Source organism: Babylonia areolata, chromosome 12, assembly GCF_041734735.1.
Source record: "Babylonia areolata isolate BAREFJ2019XMU chromosome 12, ASM4173473v1, whole genome shotgun sequence".
Taxonomy (NCBI): domain Eukaryota; kingdom Metazoa; phylum Mollusca; class Gastropoda; order Neogastropoda; family Buccinidae; genus Babylonia; species Babylonia areolata.
Window position 1 is genome coordinate 17,959,921 of NC_134887.1, and position 10,313 is coordinate 17,970,233.

Sequence of the window (10,313 nt, forward strand, 5' to 3'; positions counted from 1 at the left end):
GACAACCGTCCAGACCACCACATAAGGTTCGTGGAGGGAGAGAAAATATCGGCAGCTGAGCCGTGATTCGAAATCAGCGCGCTCAGATTCTCTCGCTCCCTAGGCGGACGCGTTACCTCTTGGCCACCACTCGAAGACTTGAACGTCATGGTGCAGAAACGTTATTCTTCGTGTCGAGCAACACGACCCCCAGCTAGCAAACTGGATTTTTCATTCCGTGGGGTTTGGAGTTCACAGGGAGGGTATTTTACCCCCCGCTCCCCCCTCCCCCAAGCAGCAGTTTCGTTTCGTTTTGTTTCGTTTCGTTTCTCTTTGGTGGTTTTGGAAGTAGCGTGGCCACGTCTCGCATTCATCAGGACCTGGCCTATGAAGACCTTCCTGCAGGGAACAGTGCAGGGAGCAAGGAGAAGAGGCAGGCAGGCAGAGGAAGAGATGGGAGGAACAGCATCTCAGAGTGGACAGGTCTAACCCGGAGTGAGACAGTCATGGGGACAGACAACCGCGAGGGACTGATGGAGGAGGCTGGTTGCCAAAATAATGTGTGGTGTCCCCTCGGTCTACGAGACTACGGGATAGATAGAGATAGATAGAGGTTTTTACGCATCACGTTTGAAAAAAAAAAAGAGAAGAAACATCCTCCAGATGATCAGAGAAGGGACATGTTTTTTCGTTGTTGGTTTATTCTTTATTGTATCCTAACTCATGTATGGCCAGAAGATCGGTTTTGTTTTGTGGTTGTTTTTTGTTTTTTTTGTTTTTTTTTGTTGTTGTTGTTTTTTTGGGGGGAAGCAGCAACAAAAACTAAAAAACACCCCTCTAACTTACATTTGTTCATGGGTATGTTTACATTAACACTCGTTCTGCTGCTGGATCTGAAGGATTATAGGAGAAAGAGAAGTTAGAGAATAGGGGAGAGAGTACGTGACAGAACAAGAGAGACACACAGAGAGAGGGGGGGGAGCAGGGGAAAAGAAACAGAGAAAAACACTTCAGATGTGAGACACACACACACACACAGATCGAGACAAGATCAGTACAGACAGAAGGGGGGATTAGGTAAGACAGTATGAGCACGGATGGGGAGAAGGCAGGATGATCAGGGGCGAGAGGGGGGGAAGGATGGCTGAGTGGACTAGATGTCTGGTCTTGTTCCATACACTGACGTAGTTATATGGAATAAACCACAGGTCCACGTCGCAGAGGTTTACGTCCAGATTATGTTATGAAAATAGCAACACAACAAATGTTGACAGAGACGGAAAGAGGAAGGGGGTTAGGTACTAGCAGGCGTGGGGGGGGGGACATAATGTTGACCTGGGAGATCGAAAAATACTCCACCCTTACCCACCCGGCGCCGTCACCGAGATTGGAACCTGGGACCCTCAGATTGAAAGTCTAACGCTTTAACCACTCGGCTATTGCGCCCGTCAGTTTACCGTTTCAATTTCTCAAGGAGGCGTCACAGCTGCGTTCGGACATGCATTTTAACTCTGCACCACATCTGCTAGATAGATGGACAGATGCCTGACCAGCAGCATTCCCACCGTTCGAGCAAAATGCTAGTTTTTGAAACAAGACATTTGTATTTGTATTTCTTTGTGTGAAATTCGGGCCCCAGGGAGAGCGCGTCGCTACACTACAGCGCCATCCTTTTTTTCCCCCTTGCGTGCAGTTTTAATTGTTTTTTCTATCGAAGTTGATTTTTCTACAGAATTATGCCAGGAACAACCCTTTTGGTGCCGTGGGTTCTTTTACGTGCGCGAAGTGCATGCTACACACGGGACCTCGGTTTATCCTCTCATCCGAATGACAACCGTCCAGACCACCACATAAGGTCTCGTGGAGGGGGAGAAAATATCGGCAGCTGAGCCGTGATTCGAAATCAGCGCGCTCAGATTCTCTCGCTCCCTAGGCGGACGCGTTACCTCTTGGCCACCACTCGAAGACTTGAACGTCATGGTGCAGAAACGTTATTCTTCGTGTCGAGCAACACGACCCCCAGCTAGCAAACTGGATTTTTCATTCCGTGGGGTTTGGAGTTCACAGGGAGGGTATTTTACCCCCCGCTCCCCCCTCCCCCAAGCACCAGTTTCGTTTCGTTTTGTTTCGTTTCGTTTCGTTTCGTTTCTCTTTGGTGGTTTTGGAAGTAGCGTGGCCACGTCTCGCGTTCATCAGGACCTGGCCTATGAAGACCTTCCTGCAGGGAACAGTGCAGGGAGCAAGGAGAAGAGGCAGGCAGGCAGAGGAAGAGATGGGAGGAACAGCATCTCAGAGTGGACAGGTCTAACCCGGAGTGAGACAGTCATGTGGACAGACAACCGTGAGGGACTGATGGAGGAGGCTGGTTGCCGCTTGTGTGGTGCCCCCTCGGTCTACGAGACTACGGGATAGATAGAGATAGAGGTTTTTACGCATCACGTTTGAAAAAAAAAAGAGAAGAAACATCCTCCAGATGATCAGAGAAGGGACATGTTTTTTCGTTGTTGGTTTATTCTTTATTGTATCCTAACTCATGTATGGCCAGAAGATCGGTTTTGTTTTGTGGTTGTTTTTTTGTGTTTTTTTTTGTTTTTTGTTGTTGTTGTTTGTTTTTGTTTTTTGGGGGGAAGCAGCAACAAAAAACACAAAAAACCTCCAACTTACATTTGTTCATGGGTATGTTTACATTAACACTCGTTCTGTTGGTCTGGATGCGAGAAGGATTCATAGGAGAAAGAGAAGTTAGAGAAAGAGGGGAGAGAGACGGTGACAGAAACACAGAGAGACACGGAGAGAGAGAGAGAGGCGGGGGAGGGGAGAAAGAAACAGAGAAAAAGACACACACACACACACACACACACACACACACACACACACACACACACACACACACAGAGAGAGAGAGAGAGAGAGAGAGAGAACAGACAGAGAGGGGGGAGAGGGAAGAGAAAGAGAGAGAGAGAGAGGGAGAGAAGGCAGGATGGATCAGGGGCTGAGAGGGGGGAAGGATGTGGCTGAAGATGGACTAGCTGTCTGGTCGTGTGACTGACACTGACGTAGTTATTGAATAAACCACAGGTCCACGTCAGCAGAGGTTGACACGTCCAAAGATATATGTTATGAAAATAGCAACAACAACAAAAATGATTGACAGAGACAGAGAGAGACAGACAGACAGTGGGGTGGGGAGGGAGGGGACATGGGGGGCGTGGGGGGGGGGAGTAGACACAGAGAGAGATGCAGAGAGACTGACAGACAGAAAGACAGAGACAGAGAGAGGGGCAGAGAGAGAGAGAGAGTCGGACGGGCAGAGATAGGCAGAGAGAGAGAGAGGGGTTGTTTTTTTCTTGGGGGGGGGGACTAAGCGAGACACACACACACACACACACACACACACACACACACACACACACACACACAGAGGGAGAGAGAGAGAGAGAGGGAAAGAGACAAGGAGAGAGAGCGTCAGAAGCAGCAACAGCAGAAGCACAGTCTTTTTCCACATTTCTTCTCCTCCACTATACCCCTCTGCGTCGAAGAGAATGACGCCTGTCTTTTTCAAAATTTCTTCTCCTCCACCATACTCCTATATGTTGAGGAGAATAATGCCTGGCTATATCCACATTTCTTCTCCTCCATACCCATATGTGTTGAGGAGAATAACGCCTGGCTATATCCACATTTCTCCTCCTCCATACTCCTCTGTGTCTGAGGAGAATAACGTCTGGCTATATCCACATTTCTTCTCCTCTATACCCCTATGTGTCGAAGAGAATAATGCCTAAAAAAAAAGAAAAGTAAAAAAGAGAACAACGCCTGGCTATATCCACATTTCTTCTCCTCCATACTCCTATATGTTGAGGAGAATAACACATGGCTAAATATCCACATTTCTTCTCCTCCATACTCCTATATATATTGAGGAGAATAACACGTGGCTATACTGATCTACATTTCTTCTCCTCCACCATACTCCTATATGTCGAGGAGAATAACGCCTGCCTATATACACATTTCTTCTCCTCCATACTCCTCTGTGTCGAGGAGAATAACGCCTGGCTATATCCACATTTCTTCTCCTCCACCATACTCCTATGTGTCGAGGAGAATAACGCCTGGCTATATCCACATTTCTTCTCCTCTACCATACTCCTATATGTTGAGGAGAATAATGCCTGGCTATATCCAGATTTCTTGTCTTCCATACTCCTATGTGTTGAGGAGAATAACACCTGGCTATATCCACATTTTTTCTCCTCCATCATACTCCTATATGTTGAGGAGAATAATGCCTAGCTATATCCACATTTCTTCTCCTCCATACTCATCTGTGTCGAGGAGAATAACTTCTGGCTATGTCCACATTTCTTCTCCTCCATACTCCTATGTGTCGAAGAGAATAATGTCTGGCTATATCCACATTTCTTCTCCTCCACCATACTCCTATGTGTTGAGGAGAATAACGCCTGGCTATATCCACATTTCTTCTCTTCCATACTCCTATGTGTTTAGGAGAATAATACCTGCCTATATCCACATTTCTTCTCCTCCACCATACTCCTATGTGCCGAGGAGAATAACGCCTGGCGATATCCACATTTCTTCTCCTCCGTACTTCTATGTGTCGAAGAGAATAATGCCTGGCTATATCCACATTTCTCCTCCACCATACTCCTGTGTGTTGAGTAGAATAACTTCTGGCTATATCCACATTTCTTCTCCTCCACCATACTCCTATATGTTGAGGAGAATAATGCCTGGCTATATCCACATTTCTCCTCCACCATAGTGTTATGTGTCGAGGAGAATAACGCCTGGCTATATCCACATTTCTTCTCCTCCACCATACTCCTCTGTGTCGAGGAGAATAATGCCTGGCTATATCCACATTTCTTCTCCTCCACCATACTCCTATGTGTCGAGGAGAATAATGACTGGCTATATCCACATTTCTTCTCCTCCACCATACACCCACAGGTGTTGCAAGGGAAAACGTCTCCAGAAGTTGAGCCCTGCTTCTTTCGCACACGCTTCTCCTTAATGGCCAGCTTTCCTTTGTTTTCAAACGTCTTTATGCCACTGGAGCACAGCATCCTCCAGCGATAGCGGTCAAGGGCATCAGTTTCCCAGGAAGCGATGTCTATGCCACAGGCTTTGAGGTTGTCTTCAAGGTGTCCTTGAAGCGCTTGCAGGGTCTTCCAAATTCACGGTGGCCTTCCTTCAGCTGGCCATACAAAAGCATCTTCGGGATCCTGCTGTCTGTCATGCGAACAACGTGTCCTGTCCAGCGTAGCTGGCACTGGATCAGCAGGCTTTCAATGCTGGGCAGGCCGCTCATCTCTATGACCTGGAGGTTGGAGACCCTGTTTTGCCACTTTATGCCGAGGATCTTTCGTAGGCATCTCTGGTGAAACTGCTCAAGATGTTGAATGTGACGGCGATACGTCGTCCATATTTCACAGAAGTACAACAAGGTTGTCAGCACAACAGCTCTGTAGGTTTTGATTTCGGTGCTGAGCCTGATGCCTTTGTTGTTCCACAGCCTGTTGTTGAGTCTGCCAAAGGCGGAGCTGGCCTTGGCGATGCGCAGCGTCACTTCTGCATCAAGGGCTCCGTTGATGCATAGGGTGCTGCCCAGATAGCAAAACCTGTCGACTGACTTGATATCTGTGTCACTGATCTTGATTGCAGGTGGGGGGAAGGCACTGGCGTTCTGTGAGCTAGCTGGTTGGTACATGGACTCGGTCTTGCTGAGGCTGATGGTGAGTCCAAAGCGCCTGCAGGAGGTTGAGAACCTTTCCATTACGAACTGCATGTCCTCATGGGTGTGTGAAGCAAGCGCACAATCATCAGCGAAGAGGAACTCTCCCAACAATGCCTCAAACACCCTGGACCTGGCATGGAGGAGAATAACGCCAGGCTATGTAACCACATTTCTTCTCCTCCACCATACTCCTATGTGTTGAAGAGAATAATGCTTGGCGATATCCATATTTCTTCTCCTCCACCATACTCCTATGTGTTGAGGAGAATAACGCCTGGCTATATCCACATTTCTTCTCCGTACTCCTATGTATCGAGGAGAATAATGCCTGGCTGTGTCCACATTTCTTCTCCTCCATACCCATATGTGTTGAGGAGAATAATGCCTGGCGATATCCACATTTCTTCTCCTCCATACTCCTATGTGCTTAGGAGAATAATGCCTGCCTATATCCACATTTCTTCTCCTCCACCATACTCCTATGTGTCGAGGAGAATAATGCCTGGCTATATCCACATTTCTTCTCCTCCATACTCCTCTGTGTTGAAGAGAATAACGTCTGGCTATGCCCACATTTCTTCTCCTCAATACTCCTATGTGTTGAGGAGAATAGCGCCTAGCTATATCCACACATTTCTTCTCCTCCACCATACTCCTATATGTTGAGGAGAATAATGCCTGGCGATATCCACATTTCTTCTCCTCCATACTCCTATGTGCTTAGGAGAATAACGCCTGGCTATGTCCACATTTCTTCTCCTCGTTACTCATATGTGTTGAGGAGAATAATGCCTGGCTATGTCCACATTTCTTCTCTTCCATACTCCTGTGTGTTGAGGAGAATAAGGCCTTGCTATATCCACATTTCTTCTCCTCCAATATACCCCTTTATGTTGAGGAGAATAATGCCTGTCTTTTTCCACATTTCTTCTCCTCCACCATACTCCTATATGTTGTACAGAATAATGCCTGGCTATATCCACATTTCTTCTCCTCCATACTCCTATGTGTTGAGGAGAATAACACTTGGCTGTATGTCCACATTTCTCCTCCACCATACTCCTATGTGTTGAGGAGAGTAACGCCTGGCTATGTCCACATTTCTTCTCCTCCATACTCCTCTGTGTGGAGGACAGATTGGAAGGATTGGCCATGCCTAAAATCTGGAATAAAAAAAATAAAATGTTCTGAGTTCTGTGTGACTGGCGGAGTGAACGTCCACGCCTTGTTGTGAACATTACTCATCACCACTCATTACCCATCCCTACATGAACATTACTCATCGCTACTCATCCTTACATGAACATTACTCATCACCACTCATTACCCATCCCTACATGAACATTACTCATCATTCATCCCTACATGAACCTTACTCATCACTACTCACTACTCATCCCTACATGAACCTTACTCATCACTACTCACTACTCGTCCCTACATGAACCTTACTCATCACTACTCATTTCTCATCCTTACATTGAACATTACCCATCACTACTAATTACTCATCCCTTCATGAACATTACTCATCACTACTCACTACTTATCCCTACATGAACATTACTCATCACTACTCACTACTAATCCCTACATGGACATTACTCATCACCACTCATTGCTCATCCCTACATGAACATTACCCATCACTGCTCATTACTCATCCCTTCATGAACACCATACATCACTACTCATCCATACATGAACATTACTCATCACTACTCATCCCTTCATGAACATCACTCATCACTATTCACTACTCATCCCTACATGAACATTACTCATCACCACTCACTACTCATCCCTACATGAACATTGCTCACCACTACTCATCCCTGCATGAACATTACTCATCACTACTCATCCCTACATGAACATTCCTCACCACTACTCATCCCTGCATGAACATTACTCATCACTACTCATCCCTACATGAACATTACTCATCACTACTCAATACTCGTCCCTACATGAACCTTACTCATCACTACTCACTACTCATCCCATCTTTGAGGGAGAGAGGGGAGGGGGGAGGGGAATGTGGATATTGTCTAAAGCCTTTCAATCGGCGTGAAAAAAAATGTGTGTGTGTGTGTGTGTGTGTGTGTGTGTGTGTGTGTAATCACGTTATATTATACCATGCAGCCGGTATATAACATTGTTGTAATGTTGTGTGCAGCGCATTGCTGAAAATAGACGAACTCGTGTTTGTGTTATCAGCAGATCGTGAAAGTCAGATTAAAAAATGAAAGTTAAAAATTCTTTTAAAAAAAAGTGTTGGGGACGGGGGTAGGGGGTGGGGTTCTAAAAAAAAAAAATTATATCTACGAAACGTGAGCCTTTCATTCTTGAAAACGTGAGTGGGAGGATAATAACAAGCCCCCCAAAATGGAACCTACACAGCATGCTACACACAAAGAGAAAGAAGTGAAGGGAAGATTCGTTTTGTGACGTGTCCGTCCGTGATACAGGCTCCAGTAGAGAGAGAGAGAGAGAGAGACCCCCTCTCCCTCCCCCCCCCCCCCCCTTCCGCCAAAAAAAAGATAGGAACAACAAGCCCGATGTTGCCATTCTGTTTCATGATTGCGCGATCGTGCGTGTGCGTGTGTGTGTGTGTGTCTGATATGTCTGTACACGCACGCAAACACACTGCTTTTTTTTACTCACTTGTGTAAACAAAGTGAGTCTGTGTTTTAACCCGGTGTTCGGTTGTCTCTCTGTGTGTGTGTGTGTGTGTGTGTGTGTGGTAAACTTTAACATTGACATTTTCTCTGCAAATACTTTGTCAGTTGACACCAAATTAGGCATAAAAATAGAAGAAATTCAGTTCTTTCCAGTCATCTTGTTTAAAACAATATTGCACGTCTGGGATGGGCACAAAAAATAAATAATGAAGCCTAATTATATGCAAACTGCATTTACTGTTATATTTATATTTTTTGTATTCTCTAAACTTGGCACTTTGATCTGATATTCTGACCCAACAACAAGAGCAGTCATTATTATCATTTTTTGTTCAAACAGGAACTTCTTTTGCTAAGCATGGAAGTTTTATTTATTTTGCAGACGTTTTGGTGCAGATAGTAACGAAGGGAAATTACTCTGTAATTAATGCAAAGGACTTAGTTTGCTTTAAACTGATCTTTCTCATCTTAAACATTACATTTTGAAATTATACTCAATACATAAAAAACTTGTGTGTTTTACTCTCAGTCACAAGTGAGTCTTGAAGGCCTTGCCTCTCTTGTTTTTCATAATCATAAGAAAAAACAACAAAAAACCCACCATATTATAACGTACGAAGTCCAAGCAAAATTTGTCACACTCACAGAACATTTTTCATGTCACTCAATTTCAGGGAAAAAAAGAAAGAAAAAAAAGGGGGAGAAATAAAAATAATAATGAAAATAAAAATTAAAATACTAACTTTGAATTTTCTTCCACTTTGCTTTTTTTTTCCACCTGATAATTGTACAATTTCTTTATTCTGTGTTTTCTTTTATCTGTTCATATTTCATGCTGTTTTGTTTTGTTTGTTTTTTTGTTTTGTTTTTTTGTTTCAATGTTGCTTTTTTGTTGTTTTTCTTTTCTTTCCTTTTCTTTGGTTTATAAGATTTTGTTTAGTCTCATTATAATCTACATCTAAATCCCTACTCTCCACATTTTGGGCGTGCCCGGAGACTCGAACTCACAACCTTCTTTAGTTTAGCGTCTTTTCACTATCAGTCATATTAGACGACTAAAAAAAATTTGTAATAAAAAAGGGGAGGTGGGAGTGGGGGTGCGGGGGAGGGGAGAGGAAAACAGAAAAGGTAGAAAACTACCAAAAGATGCATAACTAACATGGAATTACACTTAACAGTAACAATTCAATAATGATAAAAATCAGAATCCATTAACACAATTCTGAAGTACACTAAAGGAATGTAGAAATAGGGTTATGAACTAATGCCTGTGAAAGTTCAACCATAAGAACTTCGTCAGAAATAACTTTCCAAAAATCGTCTGCAGAATATTTATTCTCTTTGAAATACTTGGGCAAGAAGGTACATAACTGCTGACAGTGAAGCAAACAATGATGCAAGCTGAGCTGCTTACCACAGATGCATGTAACATTTTTACTATACTTTGTTTTCAGTGCATCAAGTTTTATACAGAAGAAAGTAGAGGTTATCAATCTTGTATAGCAAGCTGATGGATTTGTTATCTTTTCTTTAACGATATTCTCTGGGAGTAATGTCCCTTTATGTTTTAAAAACTTTTCCTTCCATCGGTTATGAAATAGACGCCATGCTGATTTTTCTAACATAGTGTATGCCTCTTTTACGGAAAGACGGACATGTATTTTTGTCGATTTTTCTGAATCTTGTGCTCCTGTTTTAGCTGTTTTATCAGCAGTTTCATTGCCGTGAATGCCCACACGAGAAGGCACCCAACAAAAACTTGCTTCAGTCCCTATAATCCTCAAACAATCTACCAAATGATTTGCCTCAATAACTAAGTCAGATCTTGTTTCAAGGCTAAATGATTCTAGAGCATAAAGTACTGAAGAATGTTATTTTCGAGAAAA